The sequence below is a fragment of the Desmodus rotundus genome, chromosome 4 (assembly GCF_022682495.2).
Source record: "Desmodus rotundus isolate HL8 chromosome 4, HLdesRot8A.1, whole genome shotgun sequence".
NCBI lineage: Eukaryota > Metazoa > Chordata > Mammalia > Chiroptera > Phyllostomidae > Desmodus > Desmodus rotundus.
Window position 1 is genome coordinate 1189265 of NC_071390.1, and position 12554 is coordinate 1201818.

Here is a 12554-nt window from a genome sequence, read left to right on the forward strand (position 1 = left end):
TGAAGACACCCGCTGTGTGGCCTCTGCCCCTGGCCAAGGTGACAAGGCTTCAGGGGAACCAGGCGCACAGTGTCCGTCCAACCACGCAGACACCTGGAAGCCTGCCTTGCCAGCGCTGCGCCCCCTCCTGGGGGGGCCCCCAGAAAAGGGTTGTCCTGAGCCCTTCATTTCTCCATCTCCCCGGGAGACTTTAGGAGGCAGGGGCAGATGGGCTGTGAGGGCGACAGCGACTCGGCTCCTGTTCCCAGTGCTCATGGCGGTGGCCAGAAGCAACGGGAAGTGACGAGGAGAAAAGCAAGTGCGGGGAGGGGGGTGATTCAGGGCGTGTCCCTTGTGATGGGGCAGCCGCCCAGGCCGCCTGGGACTCTGGGGCCGTGGATGGCCTAGGAATCGGGGGGGCGTTTTGCTCTGCATGCTGTGTGGTGTGATTTCCCTTCACAGCCCCCAGAGAAAGCCCTCTGAATTCCTGTTTTATACTTTAAAGCTCCCGGGGTCAAATGCGCTTCTTCAGATGTGCAGCCAGGCTGAGACGGGCCGAAAGCGAGTGGTGGGAAATCGCAGGCTTATTTGGGTTTCCTCTGTTGGAACTAATCGATGACTGACCTCCGCGTTTAGAAAGCACTGGAGAAGCCTGGAAATGTGGCGCATTCACGCAGTTTTGTGGGATTGCTCGTTAGCTGGCTGTATGACTTACAGGCGAGAGCCGCCTCTCTGCTGGGAGCCAGGTGGCAGGACCCCGGGACACACCGGTCCCCATCAGTCACTGTCGCCCCCAAGCGAGTGCGCACGTGCCTGGCAGGGAGCTCGAGCCAAAGACGTACTTGTGGGGAAAATAAGAAGTGTGAAGTGTGCTCTGGGCTCCCAGTCGCACGTCAAGGTAGGACATGCACCTGCTTCCCCAACTTAACAGTCGTTTTGGTGGCATTTTTCTGGCAGGGAAGGTTCTCACTCACAAGCTGTGCTTCCTGGATGCCGGACCAAGGAGCTGAAAGATGGAAGTTCAGGTGAGAGCCCTGTTCCCTCCTCCCGCCCCCCTCCTCCTGCTTTTTCTCCCCCACCACCCACGAGATGACAACAGCAGGCAGTGGACCACGCGCTGCACTGCAGGTCCTTGGTGCCGAGCTCACCGCAGGCCAACAGCACCATCTGGGCTGGAACCTGCCGTAACTGGGAGGCAGGGATGCTGCTGCTCTGGACCCTGGCAGGCTTCCCCGGGGAACCGTGGGGGTCCTCAGTCACCAGGAGGGGGCAGGCCTACCCATCACGGGGAAGGGGAGGGGGACGGGGGTCTGCAGAGAAAGCCTTTCCTAGGGCCCTGGCTTTCAATGCTGATCCTAAAACACTGTGGGTCCCCAGCACCCACAGGCTGGGCTCACCGTGGGCTCCCAGTGCAAATGAGTGTTCCTCCCGCCGACCCTGTGACCCCTGTCCTGGGGCTACAATTAGTGCAAGAATCAGAGATCAAAGGATCCTCAGCTGCACCCACCCCAGTGCTCGGCAGGGTGCGGAGGGGAAACCATCTGCTCTTGTTGCCATGGCGATGGGGAGAGAGAGAGAGAGAGAGAGAGAGAGAGAGAGAGAGAGAGAGAGAGAGAGAGAGAGATATCGACCCTTCTCACCTGGCTATGGGGCCGGCTACCAGGTCAAGTCCACAATGGCTACCTCCCTGCATCCAAGACAGCCACGAAGCCACAGCCCTCAACACCATGGCCCCAGCTCGGGTCCCAGCTGTCCCCTCCATTACTAGCAGGATGACTGAACAAGGCCAACAGCCCCGACCGTGGTCCCCGCCACCACACCCCATAATCCCCACTGTCAGGTCTCCCTGAAGCATCGCTCTTGTCACCCTCCCCATCAGGATGCTGCAGCAGCCCCTGTGGACCAGGTCAGCCGCGGCAAACAGTCCCTGTCGCCACCTGCCCAGTGACAGAGGGGGCTTCCTGGAGGCTGCATGGAGTCGGGTTAGAGACCCCTCGGGCTCCCTGGGCAGGGAATCAGGCCGTGGTCCCCGGGCGGCGCTCTCCTGGGGCAGGAGCAGCGTGGTCACCATGCAGGTCCCTTTGTGGGGCTGCCATCGCACCTCGGACTACGACCGTCCCCCTGCCTGCTCCTGGACCCCCCTCTGCAGATCGAGCCCACACACCCCTCAAGGGCGGCCGCAGGGGCTGTGAGTCACCAGCACGTCTGTGGAACACCAGCTTTGAGTGGGTGCCCGGGTGAGTGGGTGGGAGGCAGGGATGGCGGCTGGGGCTGGGAGAGAAGGGAGAGAGGTCTTCCTCCAGTTCTTTCCTGAGCTGAAGCAGGGCCACTGCTGCTCGACATTCTCCTGGAAATGAGACCGTCCTCTTCCTCATGGCCCCTCTATACGCCTTCATTTAAAAAAAAAAAAAATGGTTCCTGCTCTTCTTTTTGTCTTTCTCACCACCAGCTGTGTATCAGCACTCTGAACACCGGCTTCCTCCCCGCCGCTGCTTCCGTGGAGTCCACCAGGGCCGGAGCCGTCCCCGTTGCCTGTCATGGTGCCGACAGGGGAGCCTAGCTCTGTTCATCCTTGGGGAAGCGCCGGAGCCCCTGACGGGGACAGAGAGAACATGTGGGCACTCAGGTGAGCCCAGAGCCCCGACTCACCAGTGCCCCTGAACTGTCCACTGGCACGCTCGGCCTCCCCAGCCTGGTGGGGGCATGGCACCCAAGGGCTCAGACCTTCTGCACAGCAGTCGGTGACCCTCCCACCCCAAGCCAGCCACCAGGAAGAGAGCTGGCCAAGAAAAGGGTGACCCTGTAGAGGAGGAGCCACGCCTCCCTGAAACTGTGCCGGGTGGCGTGAGTGCGATGTGAGGAGTGGACGGGGCGGTGCGGATGTGGGCCCTGGGGGACGCCCCTCCCCAGTTGTGGGGGCAGCCACTAGAATGAAGCTTCCAGCTGAGACAGGCCCTCGCCAGGCCTCCCCGTCCTGGCCTCCTTGCGCCCCCATCTCTGAGAGCCGCCCCACCACATGCGCATCGAGCTCGAGCCCGTCCCCACGGCTGCTCCTGGAGAAGCAGGCCTGCACTGGGGCCGTGCAGACTGGACACGCCCTGGGGGTTTCGGGGTTTCTGAGGCTGCCGTGAAGCGCCTGAGATTGTCACATGTCAGCACTCACACGGGCTCTGCTGGTGCTGGAGGGTGGCCAGCCAAGCCATTAGCCCCCATCCGTGACGGTGGCCCCGAGCCCCCGGCCTGTGCTCCCACACAGCTGCACCACGGGCTCTCAAATTAGGACTGTGGAGCCTGATTAGGAGCCTCTGACACCATTAGCATTAATATTCGAAATTTATTTCCACCCAGTGTGCAAGGTAATCTAAACTGCCTTGGGAAAGCGGGCCCTGTGCCTGCAGAGGCCGGCCGTGCTGAGCTGGCGTCCCCAGAGCACCGGCCCAGGGCACTCGGCGATCTGCGTGTAGACATTGGCGTGAGTCCACCCCTTCCTGTTCGCTGCAATTAACCCCATCATGAGGCCCACCGGCACCTCTGGGCTGCAGGCTGGCTCAGAGATGGCGTGCCTGCCGGACCCTAAAATCCGTTGTAAATACACTCACAGAAGACGCCGGCAGGGCCTCCGACTGCAGCCTGTTCTGGAAAGCCTGTGTTGTCTCGTGGGGTTTGTATCCGGTGCGACAACAAAGTGACCCAGGCCTGCCCACAGCCCTGGTCCCAAGAACGGCAGGTGAGGGACTCGGGCCTGAATCCTTCGCTCGAGAGCCCGCTGGGCACGGATGGGCTGGGCACGGCCGGACTCAGCTGTGGCCAGAAGGGGCCCTGCCCCTCTGGTGTGCTGTGTGCAGGGGCCTCCGCGTGCCCCTCAGCGGTGGTTCACCTCAGCCTCCTCCGTTCCTCTCGCATCTGTTGTTACCGTTTGGAATGCTGTGTGTGGGGGGGCTCACGTGTGACGGCGGGACCTCTGAAGCCCCCTCTCCGCTCACTCCGCACCCCCACCGCCTGGGGGGGGGGGCAGACCCCCTCCTGTGTCCTGTGGCTGCGTTTCGGTGGGACGGGCCGGAGAGAAGTTCCCTCGATCCCCTGGATCTGGACCCTTGGACTGGACGTCGGTGACCCACGTGCAGCCTCCCTGACCAGAACGGCACGTCTCTCGGGACGCACTGAACAGCCGGGAGAGGAAAACACAAACACAGTCTTAGTTACGAGAACGCTGACATCACAAGGCGTCTGCAGGTGCCGGGACCTCACGGTCTGATTGCTTTTTGAGGGGAGCCATTCAGAGACTGTGTGGCATGCTGGGTGGAGTGCTCGCCTTGGAGGATGCGGCCCCTGCACACCCGCAGACACGTGGGCACGGCCACCCTTGGGGGCCAGCCGCACAGAGGAGGGGCGTGGCCTCTGTGACAGCCGCGGCTGCGTGCGCAGATGCCACGTGGCCGACGTGGGAGTGTGCTTCTGCAGCAGGGCAGGTGAGGCTCTGCGTGTGGGGCCGGGCGTGGCTGCGAGCCAGAGAGGGTGCATGGGGATGTTCCGAGGACGGGCCTCAGCTTGGGGACCCTGCAGCCCACCTTTGCGCCCTGTGAGCTTTATTTTAAAGGGGGCTGCTGAGAGCTGGTGGACAGATGGGCACCGTGAATCTGCATCCTGACTGAGAACAAGGTGGAAGCCGTTGCCTTAAGCCAGACAGATGGATAAACGCTCGATACCCAGGAGCCATGCCAAAGGCATGAGCCGCTCAGGCAGGTGCCATAGCGTCTGCTGATCTGAGGGATGAGCACGGAGGTCAGGGGCCTTCACCTGCAGCTCTAAGCCTCCAGCCATGAGGTCAAGGGTGGCTCTCCTCCTCCCCACCGTCCTCCCAGCCACTATAAAGCCACTGTGGATCTCCCGAGAGTAGGGGCGGACTTCTGAGCAGGAAGGGCCACCAGCTCTTGCCTGAGGCGCACCGTCAGCTCCCATGCAGACCAGCAAGGCCACGCAGGCTCCGGAGGAAAAGGAAGCCAGAGAGACACGGGCTGGCTCAGAGTCCTGGTAACCCCTTTCCAAGGGTCAGAAATAGAGTCGGAACTGAGAGGTGAAAGACAGTTTTAAAGGGTTCAGAAGAACTTTTAGGAGAGTGTCTTTGACTCTGGGTAGGGAAAGATTTCTTAAATAAGACATACAACACAAAAATCACGGAAGAAAAGGCAGCTAAAGGTGGTAACATGAAACTTCCACATTTGCAACAACGACAACCCTGTAAACGCAGGCGGACCCGGCATTCGCGTTGTGTGTGATCAACGTCTAAGAGAAATAAGCGTCAGGAATCAAGTTTTAAAAGGCAATGCTCGGTAGGCACACAGATAACTGGTAGACGAGGGACCACAAGCCACTAAAAGCAAACTCGGAGTTCCGGGGCCTCGTGGCAACGAGGAAATTCCTACTGAGACAAGAAGCCCCCCAGCCGGTTGGGGGCCGGACGAACGTCTGCTGGGAAAGGGCCGGGTGGGGAGCCGCCGAGGACAGTACTCGGCGCAGCCGTGGGTTACAGCAGTTCGGCCAAAGCTCATGGCGTTGAAGATGCCCTCCAGAGTGCATGTCTGCGCCAACGCCCCTTGGAAGGGACTTCCACACGTGCACACTGGGCCACGTATCGGGGTGTGGGTTGTGATGTGAAGAACTGAGAAGCACTGGATTCTCCTGAATGAGAAAACGGGCGGATGACCACGGCAGGCCTGGCTCGCGCTCCCCCACCCCCAGCCCCGGGGGCAGGTCCCCGTGGGAGGGCCCGGCAGCCAGCTCTGAAGGGGTCGAGCTGGGCAGCGTCTCCCCACGTGGCCAGGGCTGCTCAGCGCTGACCGGTCAGGACCACACGCCGTCCTGGGGTGGTCTTCGGCTTCACTGTTCAAACCAGGATGATACTCTGGCGAGGTGGGGGGGTGCTGGAGTCATTCCGGGGGCGCGATGGGCAGGAAAGCACAGTGTCCCTGTGGGGCGGGATGTGCGATGACTGGTTACGAAGCTGCAGGGGTCAGGGACGGTGACCTCTGTGTGGTCCCTGCGACCAGCATCCTCCAGGGTCCCTGGAAACAAAGCCGGCCACAGCGAGGGCAGTGCCTGGAAGTGGTGATGGAGTTGAAACCCCCACAGCCGCCTCCCACCCAGACCTGTCCTCCCATCCCGCTTCCCCTAAGTCAGCCTGCATGGCCGTCCCCCAGGGCTCCAGACGCCAGGTGGGCTCTGAGGACAGTCCCAGGCTCTTGCCTTTACGCTCTGGCCCCTACAACCTCCCTGTCGCACACGGCAAGGTGATGCTGTGGTGCGGGCCACAGCAGCCCGGGAGAGCCCGCCAGGACACGCCGCTCCGCAACACTGCCGTCAAAATCACTTCCTTCAGTTTATTGCCCATAAAATTTGAAAGGAGGAATCCACTGAGAGCTCCAATTTACTCCCTTACCTGTGCAGACTCCCAGTTCCGAGCACTTGACTCTGAAATCAGGTCACACGATGTGTCTGTCCAGCAGGAGAGCGTTCCAACGGTGACTGATTGGTCTGCGCGAACCATCAAGGCTGCCGCAGGGGGCCAAGCGCAGCCTCCGCCCCAGGTCCCCACAGGGCAGCGCCCGTGCACCCCATGGCTGGGACCCTGCTGTGAGCGTTGGAGAAGCTCCTCGTGTCCTGTGTCCTGTGTCCTGTGCACACCAACAGGCGAGCGGGCCCCTCATTCCGGAGGGCCCCTGGGAGGGGAGGCAGAGACCCTGGGCTCTCCGGTCTCTGCGGGTCCTATCGGGACCACCGCTCTGATTCCCTGCTGCAGCCCGCACAGGGGCAGGCCGCTGGCCTCGCTTGTCTCCCTTCAGATGTCCCCGCCCCAGGCTGCAGCTGCCGCTGGGATTCAGCATCTTGGTGGACAAGTGAGTGCTTGGGGACCTCGGGGACCCAGTGTCCGGCTGGGCGGAGTGGATTGAGCCCAGGCCGCGCTTCCCCAGGAGGCTGCCTGGGAGTGCGCCTCAGGAGACCTCCCCGACGGACACTCGTGTGGCAGGTGCCCGGGAGTTTGTTAGTTCCAAGTGTCACTTTAAATGAAAGGGGGACGCTCCCCCTGAGCCCGATGCCCCTCCCGGCGACACCAGGGAGATGATGGTGAGAACATATCAGTGTGACAACTAGGCAGCTGCTGCTCTTTGAAAAACGGCATGGCCACCGTCTGAGCCCTTTTACCGAGTGCAGCAGGCATGGGGCTGGGGGCAGGGGGTGGATCCTGGGGGACAATGGGGTGTGGCGAGGGGGGGGTGGCCCACCGTGGGCACTCAGCGCCCCACGGGGGAGGGCGGGACCAACTCCACCGGGACCCACTGGCCTGCCTGGCCATCGGTATTGCTATCACAGGGGACCGCGGCCACAGCAGGGGCCAGTGCCAGACTGGGGCGCACTCCCACAGCCTCGGTCTGTCTTGGCCGGGTGCGTCCTGGTCACACACAGTTTGGGTAATGACGATGGCCAGGCAGTGACCTGGGACACCAGCTCTCCACCCTGGGGATGTGGGGACGAACTCCTGTTTGCTCAATTGTTGGGAACTTCTTACAAATTAGCCCTAATTCGCAGCCCAGAGGCCAAAAACCCAATTTCTTATTAAAAGCTGAAGCAAGAACCAACAATACACAGGAAGCAGGGTTCTGGAGGGTGACCTGCATGGCTGACGTCTGCACTGGGCCTGAAGCTGGGCCTCAGGGCTGGGGCCAGTGGCCGCAGCTGCCTCCCCTCATTCTGGGGTGCGAGGTGGGGAGCGCAGGCCTGGGCGCGGACCCCAGCCCGCCCGTGTGGCTTCTAAGGCCTGGCTGCTCTCATTCATTGGAAGGAAGGGTGCTGACAAATGGTGAGTGGGCTCGTGGGGCTCTGCAGGACTTAGCACACGTGTGATGCCGGGCGAACATTTAATCTGGAGGGTTTGGGGGGCTTTGCGGCCTTTGCGTCTGTCTTCGTCTGCAGATTTGACCTTGCAGTGAGGCTGACAAGTAGAGGAACGGCTGGAGGAGGGTGGCTGGGAGTCCAGCTGCCGGGCAGGCTCTGTAGAAAGACCTGCGGGTGGGGCCGGGCCTCCCACCCCCAGCCCCGGGCCAGACTGGCTTCTGTGGCGCAGGTCTGGCTATGAGGAGGTCAAGCACATCCCTTGGAAGCAGTGGACGAAGTTCACAGGCAGAAATGGACACGGGGATGTTGACAGGCTCCTGATCCCTGGTCCCTGGTCCCTGGTCCCCGACAGCAGAGGTGAGTGTGACAGCCTGGTGTCCTCCTGTGGCTGGTGGTCTGGGGGTGCAGTGAGCGGGCTCCTGCGGCCCCTTGCCTGGTCCCTGGGTCCTGGGGGCACTGGGTGCTTTGTCACTGACCCCAGCTACCTGTGGACACCCCCTCTTCCTCCTACGCCCAGCTCTGGGGGCCACTTTCCTCAGGCCCGCACTGCTGGCTGCAGGCACTGACCGTGGCCAAAATTTTCCAAATGCAGGGAATTGAAATTTACACGCTTCCCGTGCATGTGAGTTTGCTGGGTCTCGGCAACAGCTTTCCAAGACATGACTGGTTTTATTCTATTTTTCACTGAGAGAGTCGTTCCCAACTGCATACAGTTTTTGCAGGTGGTACCTTACTGGCTGAAGATAAAACGCCGTTTCTGACCGGAGGCAGCCCCTCTCAGAAATCCCTCTGCGTTCTGTCAGCGGTCTCAGCGCACCTCCCCGACTCCACCGCAGACTCGCGCTGTACGCTCGCCACTCCCTTTCTCTCTGCCCCGAGCTAAGCCTCCTAGAATCCACCAGTTTCCAAATCACTTGTATTGACAGCGTGATATATGAAGAAATAAATAATATTTCTAGGGAGAAAATTAATTTTGACATAACTGAAGATGATTAGCTCCTGGTTGAACACGAAAGAGTCTTCCTCTCCATAGAATTGTCATCCGGGGGCTCGGCGTACCCCCCCGGGGTCCAGAGAACTGGAGGAGACTGGTTCTAATTACAGGGGGGAAGGAAGCAAACAAAGAAAGTCCTTTTCAGAGTCACTGTTGACGGTCTGTGGGAGATTATTATGTCAAGGCTTCGCCTCCCTTATCCGCAGCTGACAGTTCTAACAGCAGGAAGGGAAGGGAGGCTTTGTCCTCGAGGCTCACAGGCTCTCGGAATATGAGACACGCTCCATCCCTCTAACACCCATAATTGGCACAGGCGTGAGACGGGGGACGGGGCGGGACGCATTTCGGGGCGAGAGCGGAACTCTGGCGGCAGAGCCCTTTGGTCTAATGGTCCAGGGGGCTGGAGCCGTGCTGCAGAATAGCTTGTAACCATCACCGTCACACTGGCAAAGAAACCCTCATTCCTCACATAGCCTTGTTCCTCGGGAGAAAGACACACCTGCTAGAGAGGCCGAGCGTCTGCATGGTTGGGGGGGGGGCGGCGCTTCCTGGGCCCGAGGCTCGCCCAGGTCACACGCTGCCACCAGGGGTCCCTACCAGGGTCCCCATGGACAGACCCTTCTGAAGGTCATCTTTTTGCTGCCCACTCACAGGGTGGAAGCTCTGCCCGTTCAGCAGCCTCACAGATGGACAGTCGTAGCCTTCTCTGGGGTCTTCAAGACCACCCACGGCTTCGTTTGGTGGGGGGGCCCCAGAAGAGCAGCACGGCACGGATGTGTCCCCGCCTCATGAGCCAGAGCCCAGAGGTGCTCTTTCCCTCAGCCCCACCCTAACCCATGCTGCCCCTGTGGGCCGATGTGGTCCTGGAGGTTGTGACCTGCAGCCCCAGCAGAGAGGGAAGTTCCTTGAGAGCTGTGCCCCGCCCCCATCCCACCCACCCCCACTCCCCCACCCCCAGACGACAAAGGGCTTCGTCCTTCAGACGGCTCAGATGCTGGTCAGGGCTCCGGGTTGGCATTCGGGAGCTCCTCAGCGTTCCCGTCCTGCTCTGCCCCTGACACCACACACTTGGGGTGCTTGTGCGCAGCCCACTTCCCACTTCACTTCGGATGTGACCTCGGGTATCGGTGCTGCCACTCACACCAGCTTACGGCGCCTCGGGTCTCCTTCCTGCAGCCAGACTCCTGGGCGTCCCTGTCTGGAGCTCCCTGGAGTTGTCCAGGCGGTCGTGAACTTTCCTGGCTGGTTCTTCTGAGCAGTTTTTATTTCCCTGCGGTTCTCTGAAGCCAGCAACGTGCCGCTTCGCACTTTTAAATGGACGGTGTGTTCCCTGACACGGTGGGGGGGGGGCCCCATCGTCTGCCAGACCCCGTTTTGCTCTTGTGCCGCCTGCCGTGCCCTTATGGCCGGTCCTCGATTGCGTTCCTTTCTGGCTGCTTCCCGGAGCCTCTCTGTGGGGAGTGTGTGGGGTTTCCCCAAACTGTGGGTGACTGAGACTGTACACACATCTGTTCCTTGTGCGTGATTCCCACGGACTCCCAGTAACTTGAGGAAAACGTTCGCTCTCGCTCCGGGAGCGTTGTGTCTTTCTCGTGCCTTCTGTGCCTCTGACTGCGGACAGGTTGGCAGTTCCCGCCTCCCTGTCTGCCCGTGTCTTTCCCCACCCCCAGTCCTGTGCCTCCTGCGTCCTTTCTCATCCTTCCTCCGCTCTGTCCTCCGGTTCTCTAAACTTACCTTCAGCTCTTCCCATTTTTGCCTTTAATTCATTTGCCGAGCTTTCAATACGTAGTATTTTTTAAGTCACTTGAAGGTCTGTTTAGTTAGTTTTTATATTCAAGTAGTCATTTTTAATTTTTAAGGTTTTCTTACTCCTACATTATGTACACGCAAAGCTTAGAGACTGGGTTCAGTTCCGGGCCAGGGTAATAGAGTGATGGTCACAATAAAGCAAGTCGCACCACGTCACAATGTTTCAGTGTCCCAGTGCCTACAGAAGTCATGTTTACATTGTGCTTAGTCTATTAAGTGAGCAACAGCTCTCTGTATAAAAATGTACGTAGCTTAATTAAAAACCATGTTATTGCTACAAAATGCTAGCCATCATCTGAGCCTGCAGCAGGTCATAATGTTTTTCCTGGTGGAGGGTCTTTCAATTTGCAAAGAGCGTTTCACACCCTGTCCTGGAAACCCCACACCGCCAGCTGTGCGCACCCCGCTCCCTCCCCCAGGCACTTGCCGCCCTCGCCCCTGCTGTCTTGTTTCCTCGTGTGGTCTGGAAGGTTATTCTCTAAACGTTGTTTTCTGTTCCAGCTCGTGTTCGGTGCAGCCCTAACCGTGAGAGCTCCCAGGCGCCGGGCTGGCAGGCTCATTCCCCCTGACGATGTATTCCTGCGACTCCTGGGCCCTTGAGAACGCCGTTCACCTGCACCCACTTTCCAGTGAACCCTTGAGAATTTGGGGGCTGACCGTGCCGAATAAACTCAGATCTGTGCTGACTAGTCTCAGAGCACATTTACTTACCCCGTCTCCCAGGCACGTTTTCTTACACTCCTCGTACAAGGGGGGTGGGCCATGTTTTTCTAGTTAATGCTTCCAGGGCCCGGCCTCCCCCTGCCGTCACTCTTTGCCACTGCATCTGGCATCCCGGGCCTCATCCAGAAAGGCAGAGATTCACCTCCCGCTCACAAGGTGGAGCTGTGGAGACAGTGGTGTTTTATTGGGGAAAACACACGGGAGCTGCGGGCTGCGGAACCATTTGGTGATGGCTGAACAGGCGTGTTCCAGTGCTAGAACACCCGGTGAAGCAAAGCAATGGGGAAATGGCGCTCGCAGCAAAACCGCTGCCCATATTCCCACCCACGGGTGCCCCTCTTCTCCGGGAGGCTGGTCCACCGCCAGCCCCACAGGAGCGCCCCCTGCCGGCGCCACGGACCTCGCAGGGCAGGCAGACCTCTGTCTGCGCCCAGACGCACAGCGGGGCTGCGGGGGAGGCTCCTGAGCCAGACTCTGCGGGCCTGCTGTATTGTTTGGGGGATGGGTGCTGGCCTCTCTACACCTGCGTTAAACCCCGTACAGGTGTCTCCCGGGTCCACTCAGCCTGCCACGAGGTTGGAGCTCAGAGCACCCAGGTGAAACTCAGAGCAAAGCCCAGCCGGGTTCTCTCGTCCAGCTGGGACCAGCACGGGCGCGGAGCCCTCCCATTGGGTCCTCACCCCCCTCACTTCCCTGTCCGTCCCTCTTGCTTTCCTGGGGGGACCGCCCTCAGCCACCGTCTAGCACGGGGATTGTGCTCTTGTTTGGGTGGCCTGGGTTTGGAAAGCGTCTTATTTCCTCCTGTGACGCGCAGAATATTTACGTTACGAGGAAGCTGTGGCATCAAACAGTTCTGCGAGAAAGCTTCTTGCACTCAGGTGGGCTCCATGAGAGCCAGCTTTTAGTAGAACAAGGAGCCCTTCCCTTTATGTTTGTATTTATTTTTACAATATTATAAGCACCTGCAAATCTACCCTCCCCCCCGTAAGAAATTAGGATCTTGGTCAAAATTACCTCCGTTACAGGCCCCATCTCCTCGCCGCCTCCCTCCACCCCAGCTAACACCTTCAACCCCGCACGCATTATTCCTTTGTTTTCCGGTTTACACACTTTTGCTAGAACCACGTGTTTTATTCATTACTGTTAACTCTGTAGAGGA

At 59.9% G+C, this 12554-nt stretch overlaps 1 long non-coding RNA gene across 1 annotated transcript; it reads left to right on the forward strand.

Moving 5' to 3' along the window:
* The first annotated feature begins 1868 nt into the window (after window positions 1–1868).
* LOC123479280 (uncharacterized) lies at window positions 1869–6597 on the forward strand. Its single transcript, XR_006654857.2, has 3 exons — window positions 1869–1961; window positions 2440–2605; window positions 6480–6597. It is a non-coding gene; the product is annotated as an uncharacterized lncRNA (long non-coding RNA).
* Window positions 6598–12554: the final 5957 nt, after the last annotated feature.